This window comes from Procambarus clarkii, chromosome 13 (assembly GCF_040958095.1).
Source record: "Procambarus clarkii isolate CNS0578487 chromosome 13, FALCON_Pclarkii_2.0, whole genome shotgun sequence".
Classification (NCBI taxonomy): Eukaryota; Metazoa; Arthropoda; class Malacostraca; order Decapoda; family Cambaridae; genus Procambarus; species Procambarus clarkii.
The window spans coordinates 19,113,479-19,128,298 of NC_091162.1; positions in this window are offsets into that span (position 1 = coordinate 19,113,479).

Sequence of the window (14,820 nt, forward strand, 5' to 3'; positions counted from 1 at the left end):
GGTGGTAGTAGAGGTCGTAGTAGAGGTCGTAGTAGAGGTCGTAGTAGAGGTCGTAGTAGAGGTAGTAGTAGAGGTGGTAGTAGAGGTGGTAGTAGAGGTGGTAGTAGAGGTCGTAGTAGAGGTCGTAGTAGAGGTCGTAGTAGAGGTCGTAGTAGAGGTCGTAGTAGAGGTGGTAGTAGAGGTGGTAGTAGAGGTGGTAGTAGAGGTCGTAGTAGAGGTCGTAGTAGAGGTCGTAGTAGAGGTGGTAGTAGAGGTCGTAGTAGAGGTCGTAGTAGAGGTGGTAGTAGAGGTGGTAGTAGAGGTCGTAGTAGAGGTCGTAATAGAGGTCGTAGTAGAGGTGGTAGTAGAGGTCGTAATAGAGGTCGTAGTAGATGTCATTGTAGAGGTCGTAGTAGAGGTCGTAGTAGAGGTCGTAGTAGAGGTCGTAGTAGAGGTGGTAGTAGAGGTCGTAGTAGAGGTCGTAGTAGAGGTCGTAGTAGAGGTCGTAGTAGAGGTCGTAATAGAGGTCGTAGTAGATGTCATTGTAGAGGTCGTAGTAGAGGTCGTAGTAGAGGTCGTAGTAGAGGTCGTAGTAGAGGTGGTAGTAGAGGTCGTAGTAGAGGTGGTAGTAGAGGTGGTAGTAGAGGTGGTAGTAGAGGTGGTAGTAGAGGTCGTAGTAGAGGTCGTAGTAGAGGTCGTAGTAGAGGTCGTAATAGAGGTGGTAGTAGATGTCATTGTAGAGGTGGTAGTAGAGGTGGTAGTAGAGGTGGTAGTAGAGGTGGTAGTAGAGGTGGTAGTAGAGGTGGTAGTAGAGGTGGTAGTAGAGGTCGTAATAGAGGTCGTAGTAGAGGTCGTAGTAGAGGTGGTAGTAGATGTCGTAGTAGAGGGTGTAGTAGAGGTCGTAGTACAGGTCGCAGTAGAGGTCGTAATAGAGGTCGTAGTAGAGGGCATAGAGGCTATACCCTCTACTATGGCTATGGCATAAAGAGGCTATCCTTGTTTACCTTAACTATAGTTCCCTAAATATCTTGCATGAAATGATCATGTCTCACCTGTACCTTCGTAGTTAAAGCCTTCTTAATCTAGACACACGTTGCAATCCTGAGCACCTTTCAAAGTTTAGTCTTGAAATTCAAGGGGGAGTCGCGGGTTCCATGCCGGTGGTGCGTATTCCACTCATTTTCAGCTGCCTAGACTGTCGTGAACGAGTCCTGATTCAGATTATTAAACGATTCTATTTCTTGTTAGCTTCCTATCTACGTTCTCCTGTTGCTGGTGAGTTGATGAAGGAATTGTATCCTCTCCTCAATTGAATTGAAACTCCTCAAACTGTTTTCTTTTCGCGCTGATTGTTGATGCCTTTCAACAATCTACAAAAAGATTCTACACCACCTTGAGGTGGTGTAGAATCTTTCTAGTCTCATTTCTCCGTGTTTCAGCCTCATTACCTTGCATTTGTTAGGGGTTGAACTCAAACAGCCATTTGTGCACGCTTCTGGAGGATTGCGTAAGCTCCTTCTGTCCCTGGCTTTTGTGTTATCTGTAAACATTGATATGTGTACTCATCTAGTTGTGCTTGCGGGGGTTGAGCTCTGGCTCATTGGTCCCGCCTCTCAACTGTCAATCAACTGGTGTACAGGTTCCTGAGCCTATTGGGCTCTATCATATCTACACTTGAAACTGTGTATGGAGTCAGCCTCCACCACATCACTGCCTAATGCATTCTATCTGCTAACTACTGAATAAAGTTCTTTCTAATATCTCTGTGGCTCATTTGGGCACTCAATTTCCACCTGTGTCCCCCTAGTGCGTAGGCCCCTTGTGTTAAATAGTCTGTCTTTATCTACCCTATCAATTCCTCTGAGAATCTTGTATGTGGTGATCATGCCCCCCCCTCTAACTCTTCTGTCTCTCAGTGACGTGAGGTTTAATTCCCGTAGTCTCTCCTCGTAGTGTGTGTGTGTGTACTCACCTAGTTGTACTCACCTAGTTGTGTTTGCGGGGGTTGAGCTCTGGCTCTTTGGTCCCGCCTCTCAACCGTCAACCGTCAACTGTGTGTGTGTGTGTGTGTGTGTGTGTGTGTGTGTGTGTGTGTGTGTGTGTGTGTGTGTGTGTGTGTGTGTGTGTGTGTGTATGTATGTATACACATGTGTGTACATCTGTGTATCATAAACAAAGCTTTAAAAAAAACGTATAGTGAGTTTCAGTCTCCTGACGTCCTGGAGAAGCCCCATACGTCCCTGGGGAAGCCCCATACGTCCCTGGGGAAGACCCTGACGTCCTGGGGAAGCCCCTGACGTCCTGGGGAAGCCCCTGACGTCCTGGGGAAGCCCCTGACGTCCTGGAGAAGCCCCATACGTCCCTGGGGAAGCCCCATACGTCCCTGGGGAAGACCCTGACGTCCTGGGGAAGCCCCTGACGTCCTGGGGAAGCCCCTGACGTCCTGGGGAAGCCCCTGACGTCCTGGGGAAGACCCTGACGTCCTGGGGAAGACCCTGACGTCCTGGGGAAGCCCCTGACGTCCTGGGGAAGACCCTGACGTCCTGGGGAAGACCCTGACGTCCTGGGGAAGCCCCTGACGTCCTGGGGAAGACCATGACGTCCTGGGGAAGCCCTTGACGTCCTGGGGAAGCCCTTGACGTCCTGGGGAAGCCCCTGACGTCCAAAAGGGAGGGTGTGATATATGGATAACAAGTGCTCACTATCACTGAGCAGTCGAGTAGAAGCCCTTGAGGGCTATCTGGCCTCTCAAGAGCTTAACACACTTATGAGTGCGCTCCAGAGACGCGATCCACGTCTACGATCTACGTCTACGATCTACGTCTACGACCTACGTCTACGATATATGTCTACGATATACGTCTACGACCTACGTCTACGACCTACGTCTACGATATATGTCTACGATATACGTCTACGACCTACGTCTACGATATATGTCTACGATATACGTCTACGATCTACGTCTACGATTTACACATACGATCTACTTACATAATCTACGGCGATCATGCCTGCTCTTAAGTAGACACTCAGCGCACAATGATCTTGCAGATAATATTATCTATATCTACTATTTAGAGATCAAACTTACGTCAAACTTACGTCTAAAGCATTTGTCGTCTATTTCAAGAGGTCGTGTGGCCTCACTTGACCTCACGTAGGTCAAGCGAGAGATAGATAGATAGATAAAGATTAAGCCACCCAAGAGGTGGCACGGGCATGAATAGCCCGTAAGCGAGAGATAATTAGAGGCATGGTATTACCATAGAAATAAGCCTAAGCACACAAATAAGTAAACAAAATCATTCGAAATAATATTTTCAGAATGGTGAAATTTCCTCATTGTCAGCTCTGTCAATTCCCGTCTATATCTTGTACGTTGCTATCATGTCTCCCCTTCCCCCTTATTTTATACTCCATAGTCTTGTCGATTCTGAACTTTCTCCAGTTTAATTTTTGTGCTGGCCCTGCGCTGCATATTCAAGTGTTTGGTCTAACGTTAGTTGAACACCATGTTGTGAATGCCTCTTTATCTATATACCTGAGAGATACTCGGACATTTTGCGTATGTGGGCGTGTACACAAGTGGCTATGTACACATGTGGGCAATAGTGGGCGCGTACACACGTGGCTATGTACACATGTGGCCATGTACACATGTGGGCGCGTACACACGTGGGCGCGAGCGCGTGAATGACTCAGGAGAGAGAGTGGTCCTTCACCAGGGCTGATAACCTATCCCTGGTTAAAGATAGGTTATCATGTAGTGTTATCAGGCATTGTTGATGTTGGATACTGAGGGGTGACGCCACGCTGGGATCACCCCCCCCCCCCCTTAGCCTGTCCCCCCCCCCCCTACATCCCTCACCCCCCCCTTAACCTTCTCTATCCCCCTGCCCCCACTCCTTCTCCTCCCCCCCTCTTAAGCCTCCACCACTAGTCATCCCCCACCCCTCCCTGCAATCTCTGTCTCTGTCTGTCTGTCTCTCTCTCTCTCTCTCTCTCTCTCTCTCTCTCTCTCAGCGTCCGGTTCAAATTAAACAACTCAATTATATACATTATGCTATCATCATACTCTGATTGAGGTGAAATATGTGTATGTGAACACAATACCAAATTCGTCTTTAATTAGGTATTTTGAGGTTGTTAGTTTATAAATACCTGAGATGAGCCAATGACTCACACTGACACATTGTAGTAGAAGCCACGTGCTAAAGTCAACGGTCAGAGAGTGGTGAAGTCAATCCCATCATATGAAGCCAATTTGACTCATATATCAATTTGGTTCTTGTGTTGAGGCTTCTGGTTATGGCCCTCTATCCAGTCCGTCCTCCTGAGAGTCCCTCCATCCCTCCCATCCCCCCCAACGGCTAGAAAAACGGTCAGTGTAAAGTGGTCTCACCTAACCTACCAGGCAGAGGACCCGAGTCAGAAAACGGGACAGTATGTCACTTTTGTTCACACTTTCGTGAGTCGATTTTATTTTCTAGTACGACAATTTTTGGTCTTAGGTGACGACTACGAGGGAAAAGCGGCGTTCTTTGAAAGAGGACAGGGGGGGGGGGTAGGAGGATAGGTTGTAGGAGAACAGGGGGGTAGGAGGACAGGGTGTAGGAGGACAGGGGTGTAGGAGGACAGGTTGTAGGAGGACAGGCTGTAGGAGGACAGGTTGTAGGAGGACAGGCTGTAGGAGGACAAGGTTGTAGGAGGACAAGGTGTAGGAGGACAGGTTGTAGGAGGACAGGTTGTAGGAGGACAGGCTGTAGGACAGGTTGTAGGAGGACAGGCTGTAGGAGGACAGGTTGTAGGAGGACAGGGGTGTAGGAGGACAGGTTGTAGGAGGACAGGCTGTAGGAGGACAGGTTGTAGGAGGACAGGCTGTAGGAGGACAAGGTTGTAGGAGGACAAGGTGTAGGAGGACAGGTTGTAGGAGGACAGGGTTGTAGGAGGACAGGTTGTAGGAGGACAGGGTGTAGGAGGACAGGTTGTAGGAGGACAGGCTGTAGGAGGACAAGGTTGTAGGAGGACAGGGTTGTAGGAGGACAGGTTGTAGGAGGACAGGGTGTAGGAGGACAGGTTGTAGGAGGACAGGCTGTAGGAGGACAAGGTTGTAGGAGGACAGGGTTGTAGGAGGACAGGTTGTAGGAGGACAGGGTGTAGGAGGACAGGTTGTAGGAGGACAGGCTGTAGGACAGGTTGTAGGAGGACAGGCTGTAGGAGGACAGGTTGTAGGAGGACAGGGGTGTAGGAGGACAGGTTGTAGGAGGACAGGCTGTAGGAGGACAGGTTGTAGGAGGACAGGCTGTATGAGGACAAGGTTGTAGGAGGACAAGGTGTAGGAGGACAGGTTGTAGGAGGACAGGGTTGTAGGAGGACAGGTTGTAGGAGGACAGGGTGTAGGAGGACAGGTTGTAGGAGGACAGGCTGTAGGAGGACAAGGTTGTAGGAGGACAGGGTTGTAGGAGGACAGGTTGTAGGAGGACAGGGTGTAGGAGGACAGGTTGTAGGAGGACAGGCTGTAGGAGGACAAGGTTGTAGGAGGACAGGCTGTAGGAGGACAAGGTTGTAGGAGGACAGGTTGTAGGAGGACAGGGTGTAGGAGGACAGGGTGTAGGAGGACAGGCTGTAGGAGGACAAGGTGTAGGAGGACAGGTTGTAGGAGGACAGGGTGTAGGAGGACAAGGTGTAGGAGGACAGGTTGTAGGAGGACAGGGTGTAGGAGGACAGGCTGTAGGAGGACAAGGTGTAGGAGGACAGGTTGTAGGAGGACAGGTTGTAGGAGGACAGGTTGTAGGAGGACAAGGTGTAGGAGGACAGGTTGTAGGAGGACAGGGTGTAGGAGGACAAGGTGTAGGAGGACAGGTTGTAGGAGGACAGGGTGTAGGAGGACAGGTTGTAGGAGGACAAGGTGTAGGACAGGTTGTAGGAGGACAGGTTGTAGGAGGACAGGTTGTAGGAGGACAAGGTGTAGGAGGACAAGGTGTAGGAGGACAGGTTGTAGGAGAACAAGGTGTAGGAGGACAGGTTGTAGGAGGACAGGTTGTAGGAGGACAGGTTGTAGGAGGACAGGTTGTAGGACAGGTTGTAGGAGGACAGGCTGTAGGAGTACAGGCTGTAGGAGAACAGGCTGTAGGAGGACAGGTTGTAGGAGGACAGGTTGTAGGAGGACAGGTTGTAGGAGGACAAGTTGTAGGACTGGTTGTAGGAAGACAGGCTGTAGGAGTACAGGCTGTAGGAGAACAGGCTGTAGGAGGACAGGTTGTAGGAGGACAGGTTGTAGGAGGACAGGTTGTAGGAGGACAGGTTGTAGGACAGGTTGTAGGAGGACAGGCTGTAGGAGGACAGGTGTAGGAGGACAGGCTGCTCTATTAGCTAAGGTATGGGCATTGATTCACTGCTGCCTCGGGCCTCTCGTCACTGTCAATCACAGAGGCCGTCGATTCGCCACTCCGAACCCCTCCCCCCCCCCCCCCTCCAAACAAAAAGATAGAAAAACAAATCCTACCTAACCTGGGAGCCGGTCGGCCGAGCGGACAGCACGCTGGACTTGTGATCCTGGGTTCGATCCCAGGCGCCGGCGAGAAACAATGGGCAGAGTGTCTTTCACCCTATGCCCCTGTTACCTAGCAGTAAAATAGGTACCTGGGTGTTAGTCAGCTGTCACGGGCTGCTTCCTGGGGGGTGGAGGCCTGGTCGAGGACCGGGCCGCGGGGACACTAAAACCCCGAAATCATCTCAAGATAACCTCAAGATAACCTCCCTTCACATGTAAGAATATTGTTTAAAACGAGGCAGTCGATGACATAACGAAAGAGGGGCAAATAAAATTCTTGGTCGATATTATATATATATATATATATATATATATATATATATATATATATATATATATATATATATATATATATATATATATATATATATATATATATATATATATATATATATATATGTCACGTGACTCTGAAACAAATGAAGACAAGATTTAAGCTGATCCAAGAGGATGTAGAAAAGGTCAAGAGACCTTTGCAGACGATGAGTCACAATAACGGGGCTGAAGATATGATGACCACACACCAGAAGATGATGAGGACCAAGGGGTTAGATTCACGAAGCAGTTATGCAAGCACTTACGAACCTGTACATCTTTTTCTTAATCTTTGGCGGCTTTGTTTACAATTATTAAACAGATAATGAGCTCCGAAGCACCAGGAGGCTGTTTATAACAATAACAACAGTTGATTGGGAAGTTTTCATGCTTGTAAACTGTTTAATAAATGTAACCAAAGCCGCCAAAGATTGAGGAAAGATGTACACGTTCGTAAGTACTTGCGTAACTGCTTCGTGAATCTGGCCCCTGAGGACGACGACGTTTAAGTCCGTCTTGGACCGTTTATCAAGTCGATTGAACGTCGTCATCGTCTCATCATCTTCTGATGAGTTTTCTGATCTTCTGATCAGATTCTGACCTCATCTTCTGATCTTCTGGTCATTAACAGACCTTTAAAGATGGACGGCACTATACCTCCCCCCCCCAAGAAGAGAACTATTAGGAGCAAGCACCAAGCCATACCGACTATATAGCGCAAGGGAAGGGGGTCAGGATAAGGATTTGGGATGGGACCGTGGGAAAGGAATGGTGTCCCAACCACTTGTGAACGGTCGGGGGGATTGAACACCGACCTGCTGGAAGCATCGAGCAAATAATAAACATCAAGTTATTCTCCACATACGGAGGGTGAAAGTCGACATGGGAGCACCTCAGTTTACAAGGTGATTAAGGTGGAACTAAGGAGGCCTAGTCGACGACCGGGCCGCGGGGACGCTAAGCCCCGGAATCACCTCAGGGTAATTACCTCCAATACGGTGCTGGCTCGTGTCACTGAAGACGATATAAGGAGTGTAAGATAGTTAGACATGGTGCAGGATCTCACTATACATTAGTGTGCAAGTTGCTTGATCACTATACAAGTAAACCCATTAGTAGTATACCTGACATCAAATTATCGGATTGTGTGATAAAGTGGTGTGATAAAAAGAGACAATTCTTAGGACGGTCAAATACTTTGTGCCCCCAAGAATTTAATACCCAAATTCTTGTAACACACTTTGTAATGTGTACTAGATAACAACAGCTATTGATTTAATGTAAATGTATTTGTAATGTAAAATATTATTATTGTGCACGGTACGGGTTTGTGACCCCCCCCCCCTCTTGGGGGACCTGTCACTGAGAAGATTAAATAACAAACTATAGCCTAAGATATCATCTGCCCTTTTGAGATGTCTTTAGATATCTCTAGACTGACCCTCCCAGCAGCTGTAGAACTGAAGATTGAGCAGTTAAGAGATGATAGCAGTTGGAGATTGATATAAAATAGATTCGTGTTAAAACTCTATAATAATCTTCCAATAGTGATCTAGATTAACCTTCCAAATCAAAATTCAAAATACGACATGTATGATGATTGTCTTTTAAACCAATTTTCCTGGACCTTTCTTGATCTTTTCTTGATCTTAAAGTGAAAATTTCCTGCGAATTTTATAGAGCAGATACTGATCATTCCGGAAAGAACTAACTGACCTCTCAGTAAACAGGTCATTCATTTTCTTGAGCTCTATTCACTCTATTAGAATGTATTTTTTGTATTAAGCTCTCAAAATCAAAATCAAAATCATCACACTAGCCATTCCTGTTCATCGCCAGAAAAAAAAATAGTTTAATTCGAAGTTAAATATATACTTTGAACTTCCATATGTCTAAGACTTTCTCCTCTACCCTTTTTTTAAGTTAATAATTACATTCAAAACTTCTCCTCTGGCCATTTTAAAGTAATACATTCAAATACTTCTCCTCTGCCTATTTTTAGTTAAAACAAAATAAGAGGCCAAAAGAGGAACGATTTCCAAGCCAAATATACCATCATGATTATTCTCAAGCAGAGATTACAAATACAAAGAGATGTTACTAATTGTGTCCACGATTAACCTGTCAACAGTCATATGACTGTGTCTGTCACTAGGCAAACCTGACCACAGAAATACATTCCGTTATCATAACAAAAAAACGGTTACAAAATTCAAACAAAAAAATCTGTTGCCAACAGGCAGCTGTGAATGGTGGCTGGGGTGATTGTGGAGTTTCACAAGGTTATGGTCACCGGACGATAATCATATATATAATGCAATAGAAAAACTACGGGAGTTTCACAAGGTTAAGGTCACCGGACGATAATCAAAATGAAATTGAAACCTAGTGATGTTTCGCAAGGTTAAGGTCGCCGGACGATGATTATTAAAAACCAAATAGAAAACGCGTGATGCTTCACAAGGTTAAAGATCACTGGACGATAATCATCCTGAAATTGAAAAAAAAAAACGCCACAATGGTGATGAGTTGCAACATTGACCTTCTTCCACTGCGTAAATATTGTATTTATTCATCGATGTATTTACAAATACTGTATAAATATTTAAAATCAATATTGATATATATATATACTTCAATGTATATCAGTATTGATCATTTGTTGTTAGTCATTAGGCTTCCAGTTAGGCCGGACAAGAGCCTCTCCGGCTCTAAGGAACGCCTGTCCGGCTCCTGCTTAAGTTAGTGTTAGTTTAGTGTTGAATTAGGTTAGATTAGTGTTAGGTTACGCTAGGTTAATGTTAGGTTGGGTTAGGTTATTTCTCGATTGAAATTAGGTTAGGTTAGGTTAAGGTTAGTTAGTGTTTGGTTACATTTGATTTGGTTAGTTTTCAATTAGGTTAATGTTAGGTTTGATAAGGTTTAGTTAAGTTTGGTTAGGTTAAATCAAAGATAAATTATGGTTAATTCACGTTAGGTTGGTAGTAGTTATATTATGTTAGGTTAGACTTAGGCTAGGTTAATTTTAGCAAGTTGGGTTTGGATAGGTTAAGTTAATTTAAGCAAGTTGGGTTTGTTTAAGTTAGTGTTTGGTTGTTATTAGGTATGGTTTAGATTAAGATAATTAGCTTATATTGGATTAAGTTAGGATAGGCTAGGTTTGGTTATAACTAGGTTAGATTAAGTTAAGTTAAGATTGACTGGTTATTTTAGCATCAAAATAATAATTACCCTAAGACAACGATTTATATAAAGCTGTTAACATCAATTAACAGACGAATATATATATATATATATGATTTGAATAGTTTTTTTTTAGATATATACAAGAGTTGTTACATTCTTGTACAGCCACTAGTACGCGTAGCGTTTCGGGCAAGTCCCTGGAATACGATCCCCGCCGCGAAGAATCGTTGTTACAACCAAGTACACATTTTACTGTTGAGTTAAACAGAGGCTACAGTTAAGGATTTGCGCCCAGTAAATCCTCCCCGGCCAGGATACGAACCCATGACAAAGCGGTCGCGGAACGCATAAAAGACTCCTTAAAATTTTAGTTAACAAGTGTAAATTGCTAACCAAAAAATAAATTAAACAAAAAATGAAAAATACTACTAATAATAATGACAATTATTTGTCATTTTATGATTATAATTTATTATAATTTAACATGCATGAGTTAAAATATCCACAACTTCGAGAATGATTGAAACTAAACAGATTAACACGACACAAATCACCCTTTCCCCCCCCCCCCCCACGAGAGAGATAAAAAAAATTCTTCTTGATAAGACACTTGGAGAGTGAAGAGAGTGCCTGATTAAAGGAAGCTGATAGCTAGTGATTAATCTGATAGCTAGTGATTAATCTGATAGCCGGTGATTAATCCAATTGCCGGTGATTAATCTGATTGCCCGTGTTGCTGCTACAACCGGACAGACAGACAGACAGACAGGCAGACCCACACTCTTCCATCCCCCCTCCCCCCCTCCCCCCCCCTTCCCCCCAACATGCTCGTGGATTAACTGTCAGGCCGGACAGTTTTGACGGGTCAAAATACTACATTTTTGTTTAATGGTTTAAAAAGATTGACAGATGCAATTTAATGTAGGTAAGGAGCATAGGTAATGGATCTTGGTAACGATGATAGCGTTACTAAGACCATAAAGAATATAACCCAAGAATATCAAGAATATAGCCCAAGAACATAAGAATATAGCCCAAGAACATAAGAATATAGCCCAAGAACATAATAATATAGCCCAAGAACATAATAATATAGCCCAAGAACATAATAATATAGCCCGAGAACATAATAATGTAGCCCAAGAACATAATAATATAGCCCAAGAACATAAGAATATAGCCCAAGAACATAATAATATAGCCCAAGAACATAAGAATATAGCCCAAGAACATAATAATATAGCCCAAGAACATAATAATATAGCCCAAGAACATAATAATATAGCCCGAGAACATAATAATATAGCCCAAGAACATAATAATATAGCCCAAGAACATAAGAATATTGCCCGAGAACATAAGAATATAGCCCAAGAACATAATAATATAGCCCAAGAACATAATAATATAGCCCAAGAACATAATAATATAGCCCGAGAACATAATAATGTAGCCCAAGAACATAATAATATAGCCCAAGAACATAAGAATATAGCCCAAGAACATAATAATATAGCCCAAGAACATAATAATATAGCCCAAGAACATAATAATATAGACCAAGAACATAAGAATATAGCCCAAGAACATAAGAATAACTGAAATCACTGTCACTTAAGTGAACAAAACCATCCTGCTATTGAAAAAAAAAATATTATTAATAATAATAATTAAAAAATAATAAAAAAAGCAATCTATTTTTTACTCTTTTTAATTATTTTATTTATTTTATTTATTTTTAAGTGTTGATAACAGGTGTCAGAAATTTATCTCTGCCTCATTGTAAAGACTTTTGAACATTTTTGACCCTAATTATAACTCATTATAGAGAAGCGTTTGGGCTGCTATCGCGCATATATGTATATATATCACAGTTATCTGATATCTGAAGTGGTTCAGATAGCACACTCTGATGGTTTAAATAACCTTCTCTATTGTCGTGTAGTTGGGACAGGTTGAGGCACGTTAGGACTTGTTGCAACAGCAGATGACTGGTGGCAGGGGCCCAAGAGCTGGAGTGCAAGCCCAACGACATCTAAGAACACACACACACACACACACACACACACACACACACACACACACACACACACACACACACACACACACGTTGTGGAAGCAAACTCTATTCATAATTTTAAAACTAGGTATAATAGGGAAATGGGACAGGAGTTATTGCTGTAAACAACCGATGGCTGGAAAGGCGGGATCCAAGAGTCAATGCTCGATCCTGCACGACCAAATAAGTGAGTACAAATAGGTGAGCACACACACACACACACACACACACACTCTCACACACACACAGACACACACACAGACACACACACACACACACACACACACACACACACACACACACACACACACACACACACACACACACACACACACACACACAGAGGACTTCAACAAATTAACTAATTAACTCGACATAATCTGAGTTAAAATGGTCCTCGCGCGAAGCTCCACCGGCCTAGCCATTGTGTTAAATACCTGTTAATTAAAAAAAGTATTTACCTTAGTCTTGAGAACCTACATCACCTGCAGCTGGGAGGTGGGGGGGGGGGGGAGGAGGAAGGGAGAATAGGGAGAGGGAGGTTGAATTGGGGAGGGTGGGGGGAGATGGCTAGGTGGATTACAGTAAGCGTCCACACACGGCCCCATTTGGTGGATCAACATGGAATGGGAGCCAAAAGGCACAGCATTTGGCGAATATTACACACAAAGAATGGTTGAATGCAGTATTTGTTGAATAAATATGGCGCAAAAGGCAGCATTTGGTAGATCGACTTGGCTGAGAATGCAGCATTTGGTCCAACCTTTCTCTTTTTTTTTTTTGGTGTGTGTGTTGGGGGAAGGGGCCCTCCGAAATGTACTCACTTGCCCCCCCCCCCACCTCTAAGAATTTCCTTCTTTGGCCCCCACGTACTTCCCCCCCCCCTCCCCCCACGTACTCCCCCCCCCCCCTCTCCTCCTCCTGCCTCAGCACACCTTCCCTCTAGTTCTTGAACTCATACGGCAAAGCTGCCTTTAATTAAGCCTTTGTTCATTCAAATGGGACATTTTTGTCTTCTGGACCATTTTTCCTCCCCTTCTGCCTGTATTTTTCCCGCCAATTTGTGTTGATTTTTTTTTAGTGTCTGTTTCTCCACGGCACGTGAGGAGACTTGGGGAATACCAGGAGACTCCACCAAGATGCTCAGACTCGAGAGGAATCGTCTAAGATATGAATATAAGCTTAGAGAACTTAGATCTTTATCCGTTCTCTTAGCTTAGAGAACTCGATCTTTATCCTCTAGAGCAAGGAAGACTTGGAGGGGCCGGGGATCACAGCACTCTACGGTCGAGGGAGAACGCGCTTTCTGACAGGTTTAAGACCAAGACGAGGGGGGACACGCGTGTATATACCCACAAGACACCGGAATTGCTGGACAGAGGTCACGACCTCTCCGTAGGGTGCAGTCGCACCTCCACAGATCTCCAGTGTCAGCCATTGATACTGGTAATGGCTCCAAAGGGCCACCACCACTTACGGGCTATTCATGCCCGTGCCACCTTTTGGGTGGCTTAATCTTCATCAATCAATGGGTGGAGGAGTTATCTAGAAGAGGTCTGAGAGGCGTGCTTGAGGGGGAAATCACCTGAGGAAAAGCACAATAGCCTATTAAAACTACCATTAGAACTACTAGAAAGGAACGGAAAAGCCTCCATTCCCCCCCCCCCCTTTTGATGCTACAGAAGGCTGTTAAATACTGAGTTACATGTCGTGTGATAATCCCCAGTGTCTCACAGGAGAGAGGGAGAACTACCAGACAGCTGGAGGCCGACGTAATATCACATCTATATTTAGGTTAAGAGACAATAGTGTGCCAGGTTACGAACATGTAACACTATGCCAGTCACCTGGGCGCCTTAGTCGACTATATATAGATTATATATATAGTCGACTAAGACTATATATACACTATATATATATAGTCGACTAAGGCGCGTCTGGGATCATCCCAGATGAAGGTTCGAACCCTCGTCACGGCCCATGTGGATTTGTTCATTTGATGCATCACGCTATTGTGATTTCTGTGTGTATGGGTTAACTACATATTTCTCAACGGCGAATTATCTGATATATTAGCAATCAGAACCGGTGGATAACGGCGTAACCCACGAGACGACCCGTAATAAACTTGAGTTTTCCTTAAAAACAAATGGCTACTTGAATTCAACCCAAACAAATGCATGGTCATGAGATCATAAGGAGGAAGAGGAGGAGATCTCAGGGACAAGGCATGACGAGGTGAAGACAACTTGTAGAGACAGAAGAAAGAGAAGGATCTTGACGTAGACAGGAAAACACTAGCGGCGTACGCAATGTTGATGGAGGGATGGGTGACATGTGTGGCTAATGTGATGGAAAGAGGAAAGGGGGAAGGGGGGGAGGGGGTTGTTTGAGGAATGGGAATGGAGAGGCTGTGATGAAGGGGAAGTGGGTAGGGGAGGAGGAGAATTGGGATGAATTGAGAAGGGTTAAATTTAGCGCTAGTGAGGGAAGTTAGGAGTGATTAGGCTGTTCTGAGGGGAGTGGAGTTGAGGGGGAGAAAGAACGTGAGGGGGGAGTGGATATGAGGGGTAAGGGGGGATGAGGAAATATGGGCATGAGGGGTAATGAGTGAGGTATAATTGATGATAGAGTAACTGACTGACGTGTAATTATAATTACCCGCGTCTCTGAACCACAATACCGAAATGGGTTTATTTTACATAATAACACACAGGTAGGCCTA